This window comes from Eriocheir sinensis, chromosome 62 (assembly GCF_024679095.1).
Source record: "Eriocheir sinensis breed Jianghai 21 chromosome 62, ASM2467909v1, whole genome shotgun sequence".
NCBI lineage: Eukaryota > Metazoa > Arthropoda > Malacostraca > Decapoda > Varunidae > Eriocheir > Eriocheir sinensis.
Genome location: NC_066570.1, coordinates 10102183 through 10126737, shown reverse-complemented (window position 1 = coordinate 10126737; position 24555 = coordinate 10102183). Strand labels below are relative to the sequence as shown.

The 24555-nt window shown below is 42.6% G+C and overlaps 1 pseudogene; it reads right to left on the bottom strand.

Moving 5' to 3' along the window:
* The window catches only part of LOC126986568 (protein Wnt-7b-like), a 46015-nt pseudogene extending 26521 nt beyond the window's left edge, over positions 1 to 19494 (bottom strand).
* Positions 19495 to 24555: the final 5061 nt, after the last annotated feature.

Below are 24555 nucleotides of genomic sequence, written 5' to 3'. Positions count from 1 at the left end.
CTTTCATCTGATCCTCAATATTGATGTGCTTTCATCTGCTCCTCAATATCGAGGTGCTATCATCTGCTCCCCAATACCGATGTGCTTTCATCTGCTCATCAATATCGAGGTCCTATCATCTGCTCCTCAATATCGATGTGCTTTCATCTGCTCCCCAATACCGATGTGCTTTCATCTGCTCATCAATATCGAGGTGCTATCATCTGCTCCTCAATATCAAGGTGCTATCATCTGCTCACCAATACCGATTTGCTTTCATCTGCTCATCAATATCGAGGTGCTATCATCTGCTCCTCAATATCGAGGTGATATCATCTGCTCCCCAATACCGATGTGCTTTCATCTGCTCATCAATATCGAGGTCCTATCATCTGCTCCTCAATATCGATGTGCTTTCATCTGCTCCACTATATCGAGGTGTTTTCACTTGCTCCTCAATATCAAGGTGCTATCATCTGCTCCTCAATATCAAGGTTCTATCATCTGCTCACCAATACCGATGTGCCTTCATCTGCTCATCAATATCGAGGTACTATCATCTGCTCATCAATATCGAGGTGCTATCATCTGCTCCCCAATACCGATGTGCTTTCATCTGCTCATCAATATCGAGGTCCTATCATCTGCTCCTCAATATCGAGGTGCTTTCACTTGCTCCTCAATATCAAGGTGCTTTTATCTGCTCCTCAATATCAAGGTGCTTTCATCTGCTCCTCAATATCGGTGTGCTTTCATCTGCACCTCAATATCAAAGTGCTTTCATCAGCTCCTCAATATTGAGGTGGTTTCATCTGCTCCTCAAAATCGAGGTGCTATCATCGGCTCCTCAATATCGATGTGCTTTCACCAGCTCCTCAATATCGAGCTGCTTTCATCTGCTTCTCCATATCAAGGTGCTTTCATCTGCTCCTCAAAATCGAAGTTCTTTCACCTGCTCCTCAATATCGAGGTGCTTTCATCTGCTTCTCAATATCAAGCTGCTTTCGTCTGCTCGTCAATATCGATGTGCTTTCAAGTACTCCTCAATATCAGGGTGCTTTCATCTGCTCCTCAATAACAAGGTGCTTTCACTTGCTCCTCAATATTGATGTGCTTTCATATGCTCATTAATATCGAGGTGCTTTCATCTGCTCCTCAATATCTAGGTGCTTTCATCTGCTCCTCAATATCGAGGTGCTTTCATCTGCTCCTCAATAACTAGGTGCTTTCATCTGCTCCTCAACATCGAGGTGCTTTCATCAGCTCCTCAATATCGAGGTGCTTTCATCTGCTCCTCAACATCAAGGTGCTTTCATCTGCTCCTCTATATTAAGGTGCTTTTATCTTCTCCTCAGTATCAAGGTGCTTTCATCTGCTCCTCAATATCGAGGTGCTTCCTCAATATCAAGGTGCTTTCACCCGCTTCCCAATATCAGTGTGCTTTCACCTGCTCCTCAATATCGAGGTGCTTCCATCTGCACCTCAATATCGATGTGCTTTCATCTGCTCCTCAGTATCGATGTGCTTTCATTTGCTCATTAATATCGAGGTGTTATCATCTGCTCCCCAATATCGCTCTGCTTTCATCTGCTCCTCAATATCGAGGTGATATCATCTGATCCTCAATAAAGAGGTCCTTTCATCTGCTCCTCAATATTGAGCTATTTTCATCTGCTCCTCAATATCAAGGTGCTTTCATCTGCTCCTCAATATCAAGGTGGTTTCATCTGCTCCTCAATATCTATGTTCTTTCATCTGCTCCTCGATATCGAAATGCTTTCTTCTGAACTCAATATTAAGTTGCTTTCATCTGCTCCTCAGTATAAAGGTGCTTTCATCTGCTCCTGAATATCGAGGTGCTTTAATCTGCTCCTCTATATCAAGGTGCTTTTATCTGCTCCTCAATATCGAATTGCTTTCAAATGCTCCTCAATATCGATGTGCTTTCACCTCCTCCTCAATATCGATGTGCTTTCAAATGCTCCTCAATATCGAGGTGCTTTCATCTGCTCCTCAATATCAAGGTGCTTTCATCTGCTCCTCAATATCTTGGTTCTTTCACCTACTCCCCAATCTCGATGTGCTTTCACCTGCTCCTGAATATCGAGGTGCTTCTATCTGCTCCTCAATATCGATGTGCTTTCATCTGCTCATTAATATCGAGGTGCTATTGTAGCAGTCACCGCTCAAATTCCGTGTTCCTTCCCCTCAGTGACAAGAAAATGGGGTGCTGCAAAGAGAGACTAAGATTCTCAGTGTTTTCATGTAATGTCCATCGTCACTGTGTCTGCCAGTCTGTCTTGTCGCGTCTTCATCGTTAACTTTCCTTGTATTCGTTTACCTTTGACTGTCCGTCCACGTTCTCTTGTTGTCCACCGTTACACATTGTTCCACACATACACCAACACTTAAATGTTAACCTACACAAACAACATTCACACAAACGCATACACAAACAAACACCTATCCTATGTGTTGTCCTTGTCGTGATGAGCTGTGTAAGTTTTGTCCAATAAAGTAACCCTGGCGGATATGACTTTCTCTATCCGTGAACCGATTAGCACTTAGAACACTCGCTACCACCAACACTATCATCTGCTCCTCAAAAATGATATGCTTTCATCTGCTCATCAATATCGAGGTGCTATCATCTGCTCCTCAATAACGTGGTGGTTTCATCTGCTCCTCAATAACGACTGTTTTCATCTGCTCCTCAATATCAAGGTGTTTTCATCTGCTCCTCATTATCAAGGTGCTTTCATCTGCTCCTCAGTATCAATGTGCTATCATCTGCTCCTCAATATCGATGTGCTTTCACCTGCTCCTCAATATCGAGGTGCTTTCATCTGCTCCTCAATATCGATGTGCTTTCATCTGCTCCTCAATATCGAGGTGCTTTCATCTGCTCCTCAATATCGATGTGCTTTCATCTGCTCATCAATATCGAGGTGCTTTCATCTGCTCCTCAATATCAAGGTGCTTTCATCTGCTCCTCAATATCGATGTGCTTTCATCTGCTCCTCAATATCAAGGTGCTTTCATCTGCTCTCAATATCGATGTGCTTCATCTGCCCTCAATATCGATGTGCTTTCATCTGCTACTCAATATTGTTGTGCCTTCATCTGCTCATCAATATCGAGATGCTTTCATCTGCTCCTTAATATTAAGGTGCTTTCATCTGCTTCTCAATATCATGGTGCTTTCATCTGCTCCTCAATAAAAAGGTGCTTTCATCTGCTCCTCAATATCGAGGTACTTTCATCTGCTCCTCAATATCGATGTTTTTTCATCTGCTCCTCAATATCGAGGTGGTATCATGTGCTCCTCAATATCGAGAGGCTTTCATCTGTTCCTCAATATCGAGTTGCTTTCATCTACTCCTCAATATCGAGTTGCTTTCATCTACTCCTCAATATCGAGGTGCTTTCATCTGCCCTCAATATCGAGGTGCTTTCATCTGCTCCTCAATATCGAGGTGCTTTCATCTGCTCCTCAATATCGATATGCTTTCGTCTGCTTATCAATATCGAGGTGCTTTCGTCTGCTCCTCAATATCGAGGTGCTTTAATATGCTCTCAATATCGAGGTGCTTTCATCTGCTCCTCAATATCGAGGTACTTTCATCTGCTCTTAAATATCGAGGTGCTATCATCTGTTCCTCAATATCGATGTTCTTTCATCTGCCCTCAACATCGATCGAGGTATCATGTGCTCCTCAATATCGATGTCCTTTCATATGTTCCTCAATATCGAGGTACTTTCATCTGCTCTCAATATCGAGGTGCTATCATCTGCACTTTAATATCGATGTTCTTTCATCTCCTCCTCAATATCGAGTTGCTTTCATCTGCTGCTCCTCAATATCGATGTGCTATCATGTGCTCAATATCGAGGTGCTTTCATCTGCTCCTCAATATCGATGTGCTTTCATCTGCTCCTCAATATGGAGGTGCTTTCGTCTGCTCCTCAATATCGAGGTGCTTTTATCTGCCTCAATATCGATATTCATCTGCTCCTCAATATCGATGCTTTCATCTGCTCCTCAATATCGAGGTGCTTTCATCTGCTCCTCAATATCGAGGTGCTTTCATCTGCTCCTCATCAATATCAAGGTGCTTTCATCTGCTCCTCAATATCGAGGTGCTTTCATCTGCTCCTCAATATCGAGGTGCTTTCATCTGCTCCTCAATATCGAGGTGGTTTCATCTGCTCTTCAATATCGATGCTTTCATCTGCTCCTCAATATCAAGTGCTTTCATCTGCTCCTCAATATCGAGGTGCTTTCATCAATATCGATATCATCTCCTCAACAGATATCTGCTCCTCATCTGCTTATCCTCCTCAACATCGAGGTGCTTTCACCTGTTCCTCAATATCGAGGTGCTATCAGGTGCTCGTCAATATCGAGGTGCTTTAATCTGCTCCTCAATATCGATGTGCCTTCACCTGCTCGTCAATATCGAGGTCCTTTCATCTGCTCCTCAATATCAAGAGCAGGTGAAAGCACATCGATATTGGGGAGCAGGTGAAAGCACCTCGATATTAAGGAGCAGGTGAAAGCACCTCGATATTGAGGTGAAAATGAAAGCACCTTGATATTGAGGAGCAGATGAAAGCACATCGATATTGAAGAGCAGATGAAAGCACCTCGATATTGAGGAGCAGATGAAAGCACCTTGATATTCAGGAAGAGATATAAAGCACCTTGATATTGAGAAGCAGATGTAAACAGCTCCATATTGAGGAGCAGATGAAAGCAACTCTATATTGAGGAGCAGATGATAGCACCTCGATATTGAGGAGAAGGTGAGAGCACCTTGATATTGAAGAGCAGATGTAAACAGCTCCATATAAAGGAGCAGATGAAAGCACCTCGATATTGAGGAGCAGATGAGAGCACCTTGATATTGAGGAATCAGATGAAAGCATATCGATATTGGGGAGCAGATGAAAGCACATTGATATTGAGGAATCAGATGAAAGCTTATCGATATTGGGGAACAGATGATAGCACCTCTATAATGATGAGAAGAGGAGAGCACCTCGTTATTGAGGAGCAGATGAAAGCACCTTCATATTGAGGAGCAGATGAAAGCACCTTCATATTGAGGAGCAGATGAAAGAATCTCGATATTGTGGAGCAGATAAAAAGAATTCGATATTGAGGAGCAGGTGAAAGCACATCGATATAGAGGAGCATATGAAAGCACATTGATATTGAAGAGCAGATGAAAGCACCTCGATATTGAGGAGCAGATGAAAGCACCTTGATATTTAGGAGCAGATGATAGCACCTTGATATTGAGGAGCAGATGATAGCACCTTGATATTGAGGAGCAGATGAAAGCACCTCGATACTGAGGAGCAGATGAAAGCACCTGGTTATTGAGCAGCAGACGAAAGTACCTCGATATTGAGGAGTAGATGAAAGCACCTCGATATTGAGGAGTACATAAAAGCACCTCGATATTGAGTACCAAGTGAAAGCACATCGAAATTGGGGAGTAGATGAAAGCACCTCGATATTGAGGAGTAGATAAAAGCACCTCGATATTGAGTACCAAGTGAAAGCACTTCGATACTGGGGAACAGCTTAAAGCACCTTGATATTGAGGAGCAGTTGAAAGTACCTCGATATTGAGAAGCAGGTGAAAGCACATCGAAACTGAGAAGCAGGTGAAAGCACATCGATATTGAGGAGCAGGTGAAAGCACATCGATATTGAGAAGCAGGTGAAAGCACATCGATACTAAGAAGTAGGTGAAAGCACATCGATATTGAAGAGCAGGTGAAAGCACATTGATATTGAGAAGCAGGTGAAAGCAAATCGATATTGAGGAGCAGGTGAAGGCAAATCGATATTGAGGAGCAGGTGAAAGCAAATCGATGATGAGGAGCAGGTGAAGGCAAATCGATATTGAGGAGCAGGTGAAAGCAATTCGATGTTGAGGAGCAGGTGAAGGCAAATCGATATTGAGGAGCAGGTGAAGGCAAATCGATGTTGAGGAGCAGGTGAAGGCAAATCGATGTTGAGGAGCAGGTGAAGGCATATCGATGTTGTGGAGCAGGTGAAGGCAAATCGATATTGAGGACCCGGTGAAAGCAAATCGATGTTGAGGAGCAGGTGAAAACAAATCGATATTGAGAAGCGGGTGAAAGTAAATCGATATTGAAAAGCAGGTGAAAGCATATCGATATTGAGGAGCAGATGAAAGCACCTCGATATTAAGGAGCAGATGAAAGCACTTCAAAATTAAGAAGCAGGTGAAAGTACCTCGATATTGAGAAGCAGGTGAAAGCAAATCGATATTAAGAAGCAGGTGAAAGCACATCGATATTGAGGAGCAGATGAAAGCCACTCGATACTGAGGAGCAGGTGAAACCCCTTCGATATTGAGGAGCAGATGAAAGCCACTCGATATTGAGGAGCAGGTGAAACCACCTCGATATTGAGGAGTAGATGAAAGCACCTCAATATTGAGAAGCAGGTGAAAGCAAATCGATATTGAGGAGAAGGTGAAAGCATATCGAAATAAAGGAGCAGTTGAAAGCTCATATATATTGAGGAGCAGGTGAAAGCACCTTGATATTGAGGAGCAGATGAAAGCACCTTGATATTGATGTGCAGATGAAAGCACCTTGATATTGAGGAGCAGATAAAAGCATCTTGAAACTGAGCAGCAGGTGAAAGCATATCTGTATTAGGATGATGATGAAAGCACCTTCATATTGAGAAACATATGAAAGCACCTTGATATTGAGGACCAGGTGAAAGCACATCGATATTGAGGAGCAGGTGAAAGCACATCTATATTGAGGGACAGGTGAAAGCTTCTTGACATTGAGGAACTAATGAAAGCACCTCGATATTGAAGAGCAAGTGAAAGCACCTTGTTATTGAGGAACACATGATAGCACCTCTATATTGAGGAGCAGATGAAAGCACCTCCATATTGAGGAACAGATAAGAGCACCTCGATATTGAGGAGCAGACGAAAGCACCTTGTTATTGAGGAGGAGATGAAAGCACCTCTATATTCAGGAACACATGATAGCACCTCTATATAGAGGAGCAGATGAAAGCACCTCGAAATTGAGGAGCAGATGATACCACCTCGATATTGAGGAGCAGATGAAAGCACATCGATATTGAGGAGCAGATGAAAGCACCTCGTTATTGATGAGCAGATGAAAGCACCTCGATATTGATGAGCAGATGAAAGCACCTCGATATTGAGGAGCAGATGAAAGCACCTCGATATTGAGGAGCAGATGAAAGCACCTCGATATTGAGGAGCAGATGAAAGCACATCGATATTGAGGAGCAGATGAAAGCACCTCGATATTGATGAGCAGATGAAAGCACCTCGATATTGATGAGCAGATGAAAGCACCTCGATATTGAGGAGCAGATGAAAGAACCTCGATAATGAGGAGCAGATGAAAGAACCTCGATATTGAGGAGCAGATGAAAGCACATCCATATTGAGGAGCAGAAGAAAGCACCTTGATATTGAACAGCAGATGAAAGCACCTTGATATTGAGGAGCAGATGAAAGCATCTCTATATTATGGAGCAGATGAAAGCACATCGATATTGAGGAGCAGATGAAAGCATCTCTATATTATGGAGCAGATGAAAGCACATCGATATTGAGGAGCAGATGAAAGCACCTTGATATTGAGGAGCAGAAGAAAACACCTTGATATTAATGAGCAGATGAAAGCATCTCTATATTATGGAGCAGATGAAAGCACCTCGATATTGAGGAGCAGGTGAAAGAACGTCGATATTGAGGAGCAGGGGAAAGCACCTCGATATTGAGGAGCAGTTGAAAGCATATCAATATTGAGGAGCAGGTGAAAGCACATCTATATTGAAGAACAGGTGAAAGCACCTTGATATTGAGTAACAAATGAAAGCACCTCGATATTAAGGAGTAAGTGAAAGCACCATGATATTGAAGAGCAGATGAAAGCACCTCGATATTGATTAGCAGATGAAAGCACCTTGATATTGAGGAGCAGATGAAAGCACCATGATATTGAGGAGCAGATGAAAGCACCATGATATTGAGGAGCAGATGAAAGCACCTCGATATTGAGGAGCAGATGAAAGCACCTTGATATTGAGGAACAAATGAAAGCACCTCGATATTAAGGAGTAAGTGAAAGCACATCGATATTGAGGAGCAGATGAAAGCACCTCGATATTGAGGAGCAGATGAAAGCACCTTGATATTGAGGAGCAGATGATAGCACCTTGATATTGAGGAGCAGATGATAGCTCCTTGATATTGAGGAGCAGATGATAGCACCTTGATATTGAAGAGCAGATGATAGCACCTTGATATTGAGGAGCAGATGATAGCACCTTGATATTGAGGAGCAGATGAAAGCACCTCCATATTGAGGAGCAGATGAAAGCACCTCGATATTGAGGAGCAGATGAAAGCACCTCGATATTGAGGAGCAGATGATAGCACCTCGATACTGAGGAGCAGATGATAGCACCTCGATATTGAGGAGCAGGTGAGAGCACCTTGATATTGAGGGCAGAAGAAAGCACCTCGATATTGAGAAGATGAAAGCACCTTGATATTGAGGGGCAGAAGAAAGCACATTGATATTGAGAAGCAGTTGTAAACAGCTCCATATTGAGGAGCAGATGATAGCACCTCGATATTGAGGAGCAGGTGAGAGCACCTTGATATTGAAGAGCAGGTGAAAGAATATCAATATTGGGCAGCAGATGATAGCACCTCGATATTGAGGAGAAGATGAAAGCACCTCGATATTGAGGAGAAGATGAAAGCGCCTCGATATTGAGAAGATTAAAGCACCTCGATATTAAACAGCAGATGAAAGCAACTGGATATTGAGGAGCAGGTGAAAGCACCTCGATATTGAAGAGCAGGTGAAAGCACCTCGATATTGAGGAGCAGATGAAAACACCTTGATATTGAGGAGCAGATGAAAGCACCTCGACATTAAACAGCAGATGAAAGCACCTCGATATTGAAGAGCAGGTGAAAGCACCTCGATATTGAGGAGCAGATAAAAGCACCTTAATATTGAGGAGCAGATGAAAGCACTTCGATATTGAGGAGCAGGTGAAAGCACATCGATATTGAGGAGCAGATGAAAACACCTTGATATTGAGGAGCAGATGAAAGCACCTTGATATTGAGGAGCAAATGAAAGCACCTTGATATTGAGGAGCAGATGAAAGCACCTTGATATAGAGGAGCAGATGAAAGCACCTCGATATTGATGAGCAGATGAAAGCACCTCGATATTGAGGAGCAGATAAAAGTACCTCGATATTGAGGAACAGATGAAAGCACCTCGATATTGAGCAGCAGACGAAAGCACCTCGATATTGAGGAGCAGATAATAGGACCTCGATATTGAGGAACAGATGAAAGCACATTGATATTGAGGAGCAGATGAAAGCAGCTCTATATTGAGGAGCAGGTGAAAGCACATGGATATAGAGGAGCAGATGAAAGCACCTTGATATTGAGGAGCAAATGAAAGCACCTTGATATTTAGGATCAGATGAAAGCAGCTCTATATTGAGGAGCAGGTGAAAGCACATGGATATAGAGGAGCAGATGAAAGCACCTTGATATTGAGGAGCAGAAGAAAGCACCATGATATTTAGTAGCAGATGAAAGCAGCTCTATATTGAGGAGCAGGTGAAAGCACATGGATATTGAGGAGCAAATGAAAGCACCTTGATATTGAGGAGGAGATGAAAGAACCTTGATATTGAGGAACAGATGAAAGCACCTTAGATATAGAGGAGCAGATGAAAGCGCCACGATATTAAGGAGCAAATGAAATCACCTCGATATTGAGCAGCAGACGAAAGCACCTCGATATTGAGGAGCAGATGATTCCACCTCGATATTGAGGAGCAGATGGAAGCACCTCGATATTGCGGAGAAGATGATATCACCTCGATTTTGAGGAGCAGATGAAAGCACCTCGATATTGAGTAGCAGATGGTACCACCTCGATATTGATGAGCAGATGAAAGCACCTCGATATTGTGGATCAGATGAAAACACCTCGATATTGAGGAGCAGATGAAAGCACTTCGATAATGAGGAGCAGATGAAAGCACATCCATATTGAGTAGCAGAAGAAAGCACTTTGATATTGAGGAGCATATGAAAGCACTTTCATATTGAGGAGCAGATGAAAACACCTCGCTATTGAAGAGCAGATGAAAGCACATCGATATTGAGGAGCAAATGAAAACACCTTGATATTAAGGAGCAGAAGAAAGCACCTTGATATTGATGAGTAGATGTAAACAGCTCCATATTGAGGAGCAGATGAAAGCACCTCGATATTGAGGAGCAGATGAACGCACCTTGATATTGAGTAGCAGAAGAAAGCACCTTGATATTGAAGAGAAGGTGAAAGCACCTTGATAATGAGGAGCAGACGAAAGCACATCGATATTGAGGAGCAGATGGAAGCACATCGATAATGAGGAGCAGATGAAAGCACCTTGATATTGAGGAGCAGAAGGAAGCACCTTGATATTGAGGAGTAAATGTAAACTGCTCCATATAGTGGATCAGATGATAGCACCTCGATATTGAGGAGCAGATAAAAGCACCTCGATATTAAGGAGCAGGTGAAAGGACATCGATATTGGGGAGCAGGTGAAAACACCTTGATATTGAGGAGCTAGTGAAAGCTCTTCGATATTGAGGAGCAGGTGAAAGCACCTCGGTATTGAGGTGCAGATGAAAGCACCTTGATATTGAGGAGCAGATGAGAGCAATTCGATATTGAGGAGCAGGTTAAAGCACATCGATATTGAGGAGCAGATGAAAGCACCTTGATATTGAGGGGCAGATGAAAGTACATCGATATTGAGGATCAGATGAAAGCACCTCGATATTGAGGAGCAGATGAAAGCACCTCGATATTGAGGAGCAGAAAAAAAGCACATCGATTTTGAGGAGCAGATGAAAGCACCTTGATATTGAGGAGCAGATGAAGGCAATTCGATATTGAGGAGCAGATGAAAGCACCTTGATATTGTGAAGCAAATGGAAGCACCTTGATATTAATGAGCAGATGAAAACAGCTCGATAATGAGGAGCAGATGAAAGCACCTTGATATTGAGGAGCAGATGAAAGCAGCTCGATATTGAATAGCAGGTGAAAGCACATCGATATTGAGGAGTAGATGAAAGCACCTTCTTATTGAGGAGCAGATGAAAGCAACTCTACATTGAGGAGCAGATGAAAGCACCTTGATATTGAGGAGCAGATGAAAGCACCTTGATATTGAGGAGCAGATGAAAGCACCTCGATACTGAGGAGGAGATGAAAGCACCTCGATATTGAGGAACAGATGAAAGCACCTCGATATTGAGCAGCAGATGAAAGCACCTCGATATTGAGGAGCAAATAATATCACCTCGACTTTGAGGAGCAGATGAAAGCACCTCGATATTGAGGAGCAGATGAAAGCACCTCGATATTGAGTAGCAGATGAAAGCACCTCGATATTGAGGAGCAAATAATATCACCTCAATATTGAGGAGCAGATGAAAGCACCTTGATATTGAGTAGCAGATGAAAGCACCTTGATATTGAAGAGCTGGTGAAAGCACATCGATTTTGGGGAGCGGGTGAAAGCACCTTGATATTGAGGAGCAGGTGAAAGCACCTCGATGTTGGGGAGCGGGTGAAAGCACCTTGATATTGATGAGCAAATGATAGCACCTCGATATTGAGGAGCAGGTGAAAGCACATCGATATTAAGGAGCAGATGAAAGCCCCTCGATATTGAGGAGCAGATGAAAGCACCTCGATATTGTGGAGCGGGTGAAAGCACCTTGATATTGAGAAGCAGATGATAGCACCTTGATATTGAAGAGCAGGTGAAAGCACATCGATATTGGGGAGCTGGTGAAAGCACCTTGATATTGAGGAGCAGGTGAAAGCACCTCGATATTGGGGAACCTTGATATTGAGGAGCAAATGATAGCACCTCGATTTTGAGGAGCAGGTGAAAGCACATCGATATTAAGGAGCAGGTGAAAGCACCTCGATGTTGAGGAGCAGATGAAAGCACCTCGATATTGAGGAGCAGATGAAAGCACTTTTATATTGAGGAGTATATGAAAGAACCTCGATATTGAGGAGCAGATGAAAGCACCTTGATATTGATTAGCAGATGAAAGCACCTTGATATAGAGAAGCAGATGAAAACACCTTGATATTGATGAGCAGATGAAAGCACCTTGATATTGAGGAGCAGTTGAAAGCACATCGGTATTTTTTTTTTTTTTTACAACAAAGGAGGCAGCTCAATGGCACACAAAAAAAAACAATAATAAAAAAAATCCGCTAATCGCTGCTCCCATAAAAGAATCAGAAGAGGTGGCCAAAATCAAGGTCAAATTCGGGAGGAGAGGTGTCCTGAAACCCTCCTCTTGAAAGAGTTCAAGTCGTAGGCAGGAGGAAATACAGATGAAGGAAGATTATTCCAGAGTTTACCAGCGTGAGGGATGAAAGAGTGAAGATGCTGGCTAACTCTTCCATAAGGGGTTTGGACAGTATAGAGATGAGCATGAGTAGAAAGATGTGTGCAGCGGGGCCGCAGGAATGGGGGAGGCATGCAGTTAGTAAGTTCAAAAGAGCAGTCAGCGTGGGAATATCGATAGAAGACAGAAAGAGAGGCAACAGCGGATGAAAGCACCTTGATATTGAGAAGCAGATGAAAGCACCTTGTTATTGAGAAGCAGATGAAAGCACCTTGATATTGAGGAGCAGGTGAAAGCACCTTGATATTGAGGAGCAGATGAAAGCACCTTGATATTGAGAAGCAGATGAAAGCACCTTGATATTGAGGAGCAGGTGAAAGCACCTTGATATTGAGAAGCAGATGAAAGCACCTTGATATTGAGGAGCAGATGAAAGCACCTTGATATTGAGGAGCAGGTGAAAGCACATCGATATTGAGGAGCAGGTGAAAGCACCTTGATATTGAGAAGCAGATGAAAGCACATTGATATTGAGGAGCAAATGAAAGCACCTTGACATTGAGAAGCAGATGAAAACACATCGATATTTAGGAGCAGATGAAAGCACCTTGATATTGAGGAGCAGATGAAAGCACCTTGATATTCAGAAGCAGATGAAAGCACCTTGATATTGAGGAGCAGTTGAAAGCACATCGATATTGAGGAGCTGGTGAAAACGCCTTGATATTGAGGAGCAGGCTAAAGCACATAGATATTGAGGAGCAGGTGAAAGCACCTCGATATTAGGGAGCGGGTGAAAGCACCTTGATATTGAGGAGCAAATGATACCACCTCGATATTGAGGATCAGATGAAAGCACCTCGATATTAGGTAGCAGATGAAAGCACCCCGATATTGAGCAGCAGGTGAAAGCACATCGATATTTAGGAGCAGATGAAAGCCACTCGATATTAAAGAGCAGATAATTGCACCTCGATGTTGAGGAGCAGATTAAAGCACCTCGATATTGAGGAACAGATGAAAGCACCTTAATATTGAGGATCAGGTGAAAGCAGCTTGATATTGAGGAGTATATGAAAGAGCCTATATATTGAGGAGCAGGTGAAAGCACCTTGATGTTGATTAGCAGATGAAAGCACCTTGATATAGAGGAGCAGATGAAAGCACCTCGATATTGAGGATCAGATGAAAGCACCTTGATATTAAGGAGCAGATAAAAGCACCTCGATATTGAGGAGTAGTTGAAAGCACCTCGATATTGAGGAGCAGATGAAAGCATCTCGTTATCGAGGAACGGATGAAAGCACCTCGATATTGAGGAACAGATGAATGCACCTCGATATTGAGCAGTAGATGAAAGCACCTCGATATTGAGGAGCAGATGAAAGCACTTCGATACTGAGGAGCAGATGAAAGCTCCTCGATATTGAGGAGCAGATGAAAGCAAATCGATATTGAGGAGCAGGTGAAAGCACATCGATATTGGGGAGCAGGTAAAAGCACCTTGATATTGAGGAGCAGGTGAAAGCACCTCGATATTGAGGAGCAGGTGAAAGCACCTTGATATTGAGGAGCAGGTGAAAGCACATTGATATTGAGGAGCATATAAAAGCCCCTCGATATTGAGGAGCAGATAATAGCACATCGATATTGAGGAGCAAATGAAATCACATCGATATTGAGGAGCAGGTGAAAGCACTTTAATATTGAGGAGCAGGTGAAAGCACCTCGATATTGAGTAGCAGATGAAAGCACCTTGATATTGAGGAGCAGATGAAAGCACCTTGATATTAAGGAGCAGATGAAAGCACCTTGATATTGAGGAGCAGATGAAAGCACCTTGATATTGAGGAGCAGATGAAAGCACCTTGATATTGAGGAGCAGATGAAAGCACCTCGATGTTGAGGAGCAGATGAAAGCACCTTGATATTGAGGAGCAGATGAAAGCACCTCGATATTGAGGAGCAGATGAAAGCACCTCAATATTGAGGAACAGATAAAAGCACCTCGATATTGAGCAGCAGATGAAAGCAACTCGATATTGAGGAGCAGATGAAAGTACGTCGATATTGAGGAGCAGATGAAAGCACCTCGATATTGAGGAGCAGATGAAAGCACCTTGATATTGAGGAGCACATGATAGCACCTCGATATTGAGGAAGAGATGAAAGCACTTTGATATTGAGGAGCACATGATAGCACCTCGATATTGAGGAACAGATGAAAGCACCTCGATACTGAGGAGCAGATGAAAGCACCTTGATATTGAGGAGCAGATGAAAGCTCCTCGATACTGAGGAACAGATGAAAGCACCTTGATATTGAGGAGCAGATGAAAGCACCTTGATATTGAGGAGCAGAGGAAAGCACCTCGATATTGAGGAACACATGAAAGCACCTCGACACTGAGGAGCAGATGAAAGCACCTTGATATTGAAGAGCAGATGAAAGCACCTTGATATTGAGTAACAGATGAAAGCACCTCGATACTTAGGAGCAGATGAAAGCACCTTGATATTGAGGAGCAGATGAAAGCACCTCGATATTGAGGAGCAGATGAAAGCACATCGATATTGATGAGCAGATGAAAGCACTTTGATATTGAGGAGCAGATGAAAGCACCTTGATATTGAGAAGCAGATGAAAGCACCTCGATATTGATATTGATATTGATATCTTTATTGGCCATTGATATAATATAATATGTTATAAACAGTAAACAGTAATAGTACAGCCCAGGTCCATTAAGCAAGAAGCTTTTGTATGGATCAGTTTAATGAACAAAGAAATATATAAAACATGCAAATGTTTTGGCCTAGTTGAAGACAGTATCTATCATGTATAAGACATAAATACTGCACATTTTAGTTTATTGCCTACTCACACAAATACATGTACATGCAGACCCACATGTGTACATACTTAATCACATACATACATACATACATACATATACACTTACATATACATACATACTCACATACATGCAGCCTATACATATACAAATACAATGTCATACATAAAGAAATACACATATACGTTCATACAAACAATACACATACACACTATATACATACATATGGACATACATACAAACATACATACATACATACATACAAATACATACACATATACACATACATATACATATACACACATATGTACACATACACACATTCATACGCATCCATATACATACATATGTACATATATACACATATATACAGGCGGTGGCTGAGTCGTCAAAGTAACGGCCTCGTGTTCAGGAGGACGCGAGTTCAATCCCCGCCCGGTGCCACCAAGCTGGGATTTTTCAGCCGCCGCCGAGTGGCTTAAAACTACCCACATGCTGTCCAGAAGACCACCAATCAACCCGGACTCTAGATTCTAGGATCAGAGATGAGCTCTGGGAGGGCAGCATGAGCCAATGCAAGATGGCGCCACTATAAACACTCGCCTGCGCCAGAACGGGCTGGGCCGACCATCAGGACCTACCGGAAAGAAGCCTTGGACCGACCATCAGGATCCACCGGGAAGAAGCCTACCGGCGCAATAGGCTGCAATGTAAAAAAAACAACACAAAAAAAAACAAATACATACTCACACACATACATATATACACATACATACACACATACATACATATACATATACATACACACACATATGCATACATAAACACAAATACACATATACATACATACATACATACACATATACATATATACACACACATATACATACACACATATAGATTCACATACAGACACACACATACATATACATACATACATGTATATATAGTATTGTAAATAGTAATAGTAGAAAATTAAAAAATAATAATATTAATAGTAACAATAATATTAACATGTCTGATTATTGTTCATAACTTTGCAATAAAGATGATCTAATTTTGCCTTTAAATGTATTAATAGAAGTGAGTGATTTGATATCCTGTGGGAGGTTGTTCCAGTGTGTGACGCCCCGCACACTCACACTGCGCTGAGCCTGGACAGTGCGACAGTACGGTACTCTTAGGTCATGTGGTCGTCTTGTGTTGATGTTATGAGACAGTGGCTGGAATATGTTGGTGGGATACACATGTAATGCTTTGAACACAAATAAACAAGTCTGAAGTAATATAAGATCTGGTAATTTGAGAAGCTTGTAGTCACAAAAGAGTGGGTTGGTATGTTCATATTTTGATTTATATGACATTACCCTAATAACTTTTTTCTGTGCAACAAATAGTTGGTCTATAAGTGTTTTGAATGCTCCTCCCCAAACTGCTGAACAATACAATAACACTGGATATACAGTAGAATAATATATTAGTTTTAGGGAATCTTTAGTTACATTATTTCTAATTCTATATATTACACCTGTGACTTGAGATATTCTAATACAAACTTGCTGTAGGTAGGTGTAGGTTTTCGTCAATTGTCACACCTAGGAATTTTATGTTGTTGACTCGACTCAATGATTTATTATTTAATTGTATATCAATATTGTCTTGAATTGAATGTATGGAACTAGATAGCATATAGAATGTCTTTGAAATATTTAGTGTTAATTTATTAGCAGTAATCCAATTTGATACATTTATTAGTTCTTTATTTAGAATTGCTATAATATCTTTAATGTTGTGACCCTGTACATATATTGTGGCATCATCTGCAAACAACAAAATTTTTAATTTAGTACTTGTGTATATTATATCATTGACATATATTAAAAAGAGAATTGGTCCCATAATAGACCCTTGTGGAACACCGCACCTGACCGTACTGTAGGAAGAAGATTTGTTATTGTATACTGTAAATAGTGTTCTGGAGGACAATAGCTTTTTAAAAAATTATGAGCTTTTCCAGTTATTAAATTCGTCTGCAATATCGCTGTCATTAGATACAGTTTTATCTTGAAAATTCATTGAAGTTGGCAATTTCGATCTATTTATCCCCATTAAGTAATGTAAAGTTTTCCATGTTTTTTTAGAGTCACCTGATTGTTCACTAAATTTTTCTTTAAAGTAACTCTCTTTGGCTGTCCTTATTATTGATGTCAACGTATTCCTATATCGTTTAAATATTGTTTCATAGGTTAGTGGCCATTTTGCGTATAACTTTTGTAACTTGTTACGATGTTTTATTGACTTTATTAAACCTGGAGTTATGTATTGCTTCCCAAAATGTTTTCTCTTTAACCAAAAATGATTTTATTGGGAAATTAATGTTATATAGTCTCTTGAATGTGTCCATGTAGAAATTAAATATATGTTCAGTTCCTTCATTATTAGCTAGCTCTAAATCCCACCTAATTTTTTTTTTATTTCTTCTTTGAAAGTTGCAATTTTATCATTGGTAATAATTCTTTTTGTTACATGCACATATGATATATTGTTAAGGGCAAGTGTAGAAAAAAGACCAAATACCGGGAAGTGGTCACTGATTGATGAATAAAATATACCACTTTTCATATAATTGTGAATGTCATGTGACCATATATGATCAATTAATGTTGCAGAGGTAGAGGTTACTCTGGTTGGCTTCAAAATACTTTGAAAGAAGTTTTAGGAATGGAACATATTAATGTATGAAATGGTATTGTTATTGGCATTTAACAGGTTAACATTAAAATCTCCCATCAAATAACATGGTAAACTAAGATTAGATACATAATCTAAAATTTGTTTCATTGATTAAAAAAAATCATGAAGTGATGCATTGGGTGGTCTGTAAAAAAACCTATTGTGAAATTTGAGCGCTTGATTATTTTAATACATCGTGATTCAAGGTGTGGTAGTTTTAAACAAGCGTTAGTAATCTTTTCTCCTTGAAACTTGTTATGCAGATAAATAGCTAAGCCTCCCCCTTGTGTTGACTTATTCTGAAAGTATGAAAAGTAGATACTCTGGTTATATAAGTTACATATGGCATCATTTAGACGTGTTTCACATAACCCGATAGCATCAAACGTGACAGAAGATTGATTTAAACATTCATCAAATAACGAGTCCAGGTGTTGAGGAACACTACTTATATTATACGACAATATTTTTAAACTATTTGGAGGAAAAGTTTCTTGTAAGTCCTCATTACAGAAAACATAATCACATGTTGGTTCTGGCAGTATCGGTTCACTTGATCGATCTATAACATGATTGGGTCTTTCTAATTCACTAAAATCACATGTTAATGTATTTAAAATGCTAAGTGGGTAGTTGTGATTGTCCATAATTATCATATTAGTAAATTCTATGTCATTTAAATTATGAAATGACAGGTATTGGTTTACATTCATTATATAGATGTTGATATTATATTACACTATTTATACTACGAATGACGAGTTATTTTCTCACGGCACCTCGTAGACTTTTCTTCACCGGCTTATTCTGTGTCGAGGCAGCAGGTGTAGTAGCAGGAGTGGAAGGAGACGAGCAGGGGGCCGGACCATCACGAAGAGGCGCGGGCAGGGTGGGGAAGGGACCATTCCCGGCGCCAGCCCATGCCCCCGCCACCTCCACGACGACCCCACCAGCAGCAGCAGCAGCAGGCCCCGGCTCCGCCCGTACCCCGGCGCCAGCCACACCCCGTGGTCCCCGTCGACTGCCGCATCCGATCAACTCCAACGTCACTGGTCTTGTCTTTGATGATTAACTTGGTGTGATGGAAGAATGCCACTTTCCCTTGTGCTCTTGCCTGTTTTAGTAGAGGCATCTGAGCATTCCTCACGGCTTGTGACGCTGCACAGAGGTCATCGTTCACGAATATGTTCGTGCCCCTCAGCTTCTTGGAGTTCCTCATCACAGCTTCTCGATCGCAGTAACGAGAGAATCTTGCTATGATGGGACGAGGCCTGGCGTCGCGGCGCACACCAACACGATGGGCTCGCTCCAACACGAGTCCCGGCAGCTGCATCTTTTCCTCCAGGAGTGACGTCACGGCAGCCGCCGTCTGCTCCCATGGCTCAGTGGCTCCACGCTCCTCCATGCCACTGATTCGCACGTTGCTCCTTCTGCTATAATCTTCCTGATAGTTTAAACTCTCTTCAAGTTCTTGAGGAGCAGATGAAAGCACATCGATATTAAGGAGCAGATGAAAACACCTTGGTATTGAGGAGCAGAAGAAAGCACCTTGATATTGAAGAGCAGATGTAAACAGATCCATATTGAGGAGCAGATGAAAGCACCTCGATATTGCGAAGCAGATGATAGCACCTCGATATTGAGGATCAGATGAGAGCACCTTGATATTGAGGAGCAGATGAAACCACATCGATATTGGGGAGCAGATGAAAGCACCTCGATATTAATGAGCAGATGAAAGCACATCGATGATGAGGAGCATATGAAAGCACTACGATATTGAGAAGATGAAAGCACCTCGATATTAAGGAGCAGGTGAAAGCACCTCGATATTGAAGAGCAGGTGAAAGCACCTCGATACAGAGCAGCAGGTGAAAGCACCTCGATATTGAGGAGCAGATGAAAGCACCTTGATATTGAGGAGCAGATGAAAGCACTTCGATATTGAGGAGCAGGTGAAAGCACCTCGATATTGAGGAGCAGATGAAAGCACTTCGATATTGAGGAGCAGATGAAAGCACCTTGATATTTAAGAGCAGATGAAAGCACTTCGATATTGAGGAGCAGGTGAAAGCACCTCGATATTGAGGAGCAGATGAAAGCACCCTGATATTGAGGAGCAGATGAAAGCACTTCGATATTGAGGAGCAGGTGAAAAAACATCGATATTGAGGAGCAGATGAAAACACCATGATATTGAGGAGCAGATGAAAGCACCTTGATATTGAGGAGCAGATGAAAGCACCTTGATATTGAGGAGCAGATGAAAGCACCTTGATATTGAGGAGCAGATGAAAGAACATCGATATTGAGGAGCAGATGAAAGCACCTCGATATTGAGGAGCAGATGAAAGCACCTCGATATTGAGGAGCAGATGAAAGCACCTTGATATTGAGGAGCAGATGAAAGCACCTCGATATTGAGGAGCAGATGAAAGCACCTCGATATTGAGGAACAGATGAAAGCACCTCGATATTGAGGAGCAGATGAAAGCACCTCGATATTGAGGAACAGATGAAAGCACCTCGATATTGAGGAACAGATGAAAGCACCTCGATATTGAGGAACAGATGAAAGCACCTCGATATTGAGGAGCAGATGAAAGCACCTCGATATTGAGGAACAGATGAAAGCACCTCGATATTGAGGAGCAGATGAAAGCATCTCGATATTGAGGAGCAGATGAAAGCACCTCGATATTGAGGAACAGATGAAAGCACCTCGATATTGAGGAGCAGATGAAAGCACCTCGATATTGAGGAACAGATGAAAGCACCTCGATAATGAGCAGCAGACGAAAGCGCCTCGATATTGAGGAGCAGATAAAAGGACCTCGATATAGAAGAGCAGATGAAAGCACCTCGATATTGAGGAGCTGATGAAAGCACATCGATGCTGAGGAGCAGATGAAAGCACCTCGATATTGAGGAGCAGATGAAAGCACCTTGATATTGAGGAGCAGATGTAAGCACCTCGATATTGAGGAGCAGGTGAAAACAACTCGACTTTGAGGTGTTATAACTATGCTAGTGAAAGGCTGGACTGCACTAATCTGAAACTGTAGAAAGGTGAAGGGATAGGAGGGTGGCACTCTCTGGCTCAGTGTTAGGTAATCAGAAGGTGTCATGTGCTGCAGAGAGGCTTAGAGGTGTTATAAGTATGATAGTGAAGGCTGGACTGCACTAATCCGGACCTGTTATAAGGTGGCACTCTCTGGCTCAGTGCTAGGGAATCAGAAGGTGCCATGTGCTGCAGAGAGGCTTGGAGGTGTTATAACTATGCCAGTGAACGGCTTGACTGCACTAATCTGACCCTGTAGGAGGATGGCACTCTCTGGCTCGGTGTTAGGGAATTAGGTGTCATGTGCTGCAGAGAGACCTGAAGGTGTTATAACTATGCTAGTGTAAGGCTGGACTTCACTAATCTGGCCCTCTAGGAAGGTGAATGTGTAGGAAGGTGGCACTCTCAAACTCAGTGCTGGGGAATCATTAGGTGTCATGTGCTGCAGATAGGCCTGGAGGTGTTATAACAATGATAGTGAAATGCTGGATTGCACTAGTCTGACCCTGTAGGAAGGTGAATGTGTAGGAAGGTGGTCATGGAGGTAAAAAGGGTGGAGAGGCCGTGAGGCGCCCAGGCTGATCCCAGCGAACTGTCAGTCGGCCATCTTTTTGTAGGGGTAGGCAGCGACTGCTGGGTAGTGATGAAACACGTCATGGAAGTATTTCGCTACGTTGGGATGCATGTTTGTCCCCTGTCTAAGAGGTGAGGTCACATAGTTAATAGGGAGAGTCAGGTCTGTTTTGGGGTTGGGCTATGATGACTCAGGTCGAGAAAAACCGAGGTCAGGGTGAGGACAGATAATTAATAAGGGATGTCAGGTCTTGACCCAAGTCGATCCACACATATTCTCTGTCTGTAATTCAGTAGAGCTCTCGTGCAGCGAGAGTAATAAAGGCAGGAATGTCGCTCCGTGTGTGGTCTGGAATGCTGGCTACCTGTGTTTCATTTGGGTGCAATGAACAAGCTAACAAAAATCTGATCCATTCATTAATTTTCACCAGTAAGTTATTTATTAATTAATTTTTCAAGCAAGCGTGCATAACTTTTACATACATAAGAAGAACAACATAAGAACATAGGGAGACTGCAAGAGGCCGAGTGGCCTACACAGGGCTGATGCACATGACGTATGAACATTGATTATTTGATCAAAGTGTTAGCAACAAGATAGTTGGCTATATAGCCGGATTTGTCAGCTTAAGACCTAAGAGGTCTTTAAAGTGTGAGTCGTGCTGCAATGCTTTATTTACCCAACATCTGGATGCAACTCACTGATTTATCTCAGTTGAAAATAAAGGCCACATATCTTTTCCATCCAGAGATGTTGCCATTTGTCTTGTGTGTGAATGAAAATTCAGAGAGAAAGTTTTACAGTATAGTGACCAACCATATGCAACGTTGTGAACACATTCTTGTCACAACATTGTAACACTGTCTGAGTTCCAGGAGAGGGCTGTCTTATCCAGCCTGGCACAACACATGTTAGACAGTGATCCGTTCATTAATTATCTTGTGTTACTGATCAAGGCTGTAGCCGAGACCTATCTGCAGGTCAGGTACAGATATGCAGCTAGACCGTTTACTGCACGACTAATATCCCTTAAAGGCGCCAGAAGCAGAGCCAGGATAAATAAATTAGTACTATTTAGTGGACTGTGATTCTGTGTATAATATATAATATCTAGTCTGAAGGACCTGTTGGCATGCAATGTATGTAACACTGTAGTTTCATTTGACACGCCTTATTATTATAAGTAAGCATAAACAGTGTAAAGGGGTAAAAAAAAGTGCTACTGAAGTGACAGCCCCTACAACAATATGGCGGACGGGGGAAAGCGGTAGGCTCACCCAAGACAGTACTGACCGCGCGCCTCACAGCCACTCCACCCTTAATACCTCCATGAAGGTGGCACTCTCAAGCTCAGTGCTTGGGAATCAGAAGGTGTCATGTGCTGCAGAGAGGCTTGGAGGTGTTACAACAATGATAGTGAAATGCTGGATTTCACTAATCTGACCCTGTAGGAGGGTGGCACTCTCTGGCTAAGTGCTAGTGAATCAGAAGGTGCCATGTGCTGATGAGAGGCTTGGAGGTGTCATAACTATGCTACTAAAAGGCTGGACTGCACTAATCTGACCCTGTAGGAGGTTGGCACTCTCAAGCTCTGTGCTAGGGAATCAGAATGTGTCATGTGCTGCGGAGAGGCTCGGAAGTGTTATAACTACGCTAGTGAAAGGCTGGGCTGCAGTAATTTGACCCTTTAGGAAGGTGAAGGTGTATGAAGGAGGAACTCTCAAGCTCTGTGCTAGGGAATCAGAAGGTGCCATGTGCTGCAGAGACGCATGGAGTTTTTATAACTATACAAGTGAAAGGCTGGACAGCACTAATTTGACATTGTATGAAGGTGGCACTCTCTGGCTCAGTGCTCAGCTCAGCTGTCTTGTGCTGCAGAGAGGCTTGGAGGTGTTATAACAATGATGGTGAAATGCTGGATTGCACTCGTCTGACCCTGTAGGAAAGTGACACTATCAAGTTCGGTGCTAGTGAATCAGAAGATGACATGTGCTTAAGAGAGGCTTGGAGGTGGTATAAATATGCTAGTAAAAGGATGGACTGCATTAATCTGACCCTGTAGGAAGGTGGCACTCTCAAGCTCAGTGTTAGGGAACCAGGTGACATATGCAGCAGAGAGGCTTGGAGGAGTTATAACCATGCTAGTGAGATGCTGGTGTTGAGGAGTGAATGACACACACGAGGGAGCGGAGGTTGCGATGTATTCTATAAAGAGGCCAGACAGGGAATGTCCGATCCTCGAGCCTTGGCAGTACATGTATCCTCGGATTGTTCCGAAGCGCTGCTCAGTGCTTCGGTGCCGCTGAAGGGTAATGGCTCTACAACACCTCACCCTCCTACCAAAGTTTTATGTTATCCCCCAAATATCCACCACCATCTCCAGTCACCAAAGCTCCCCTTTACTGCCGTCACCATTTACATAGTTGCTTGATATCTGCCAGGCGGCTTCCTTTGTCGTGCCGATCGTCGCCTCGTCTCGGCATAAGTAATTTTTTTTCCCCGGGTGTCTGTCCTGTTAACCCCTCTGGCCGGCGCGTTTGTCCTGCCCCTTTCGGCGGTTCTGCTGCCGCCTCTCCCGGTTTGGTTGACGCCCTCCCCTCTGTTCCCGGTCATGGTTATCTGGATGGCCTTCTGTCTACTAGTTGGGGATGCTGTATATCCGCCGCTGCCCCGCTGCGTGCCTCCGTGTCCCCATCGTCTCCTCGCCGCTCAGCCGTCTCCCCTTGGGCGGCTGGGGTGTCTGTGTCCGTGGCCTGCTTGTTACCTCTCTGGGGCACTTGGTCGTCTCCTGCTGACAATGGGGATTCTCCGCTAATTTTGTCCTGGGCAGG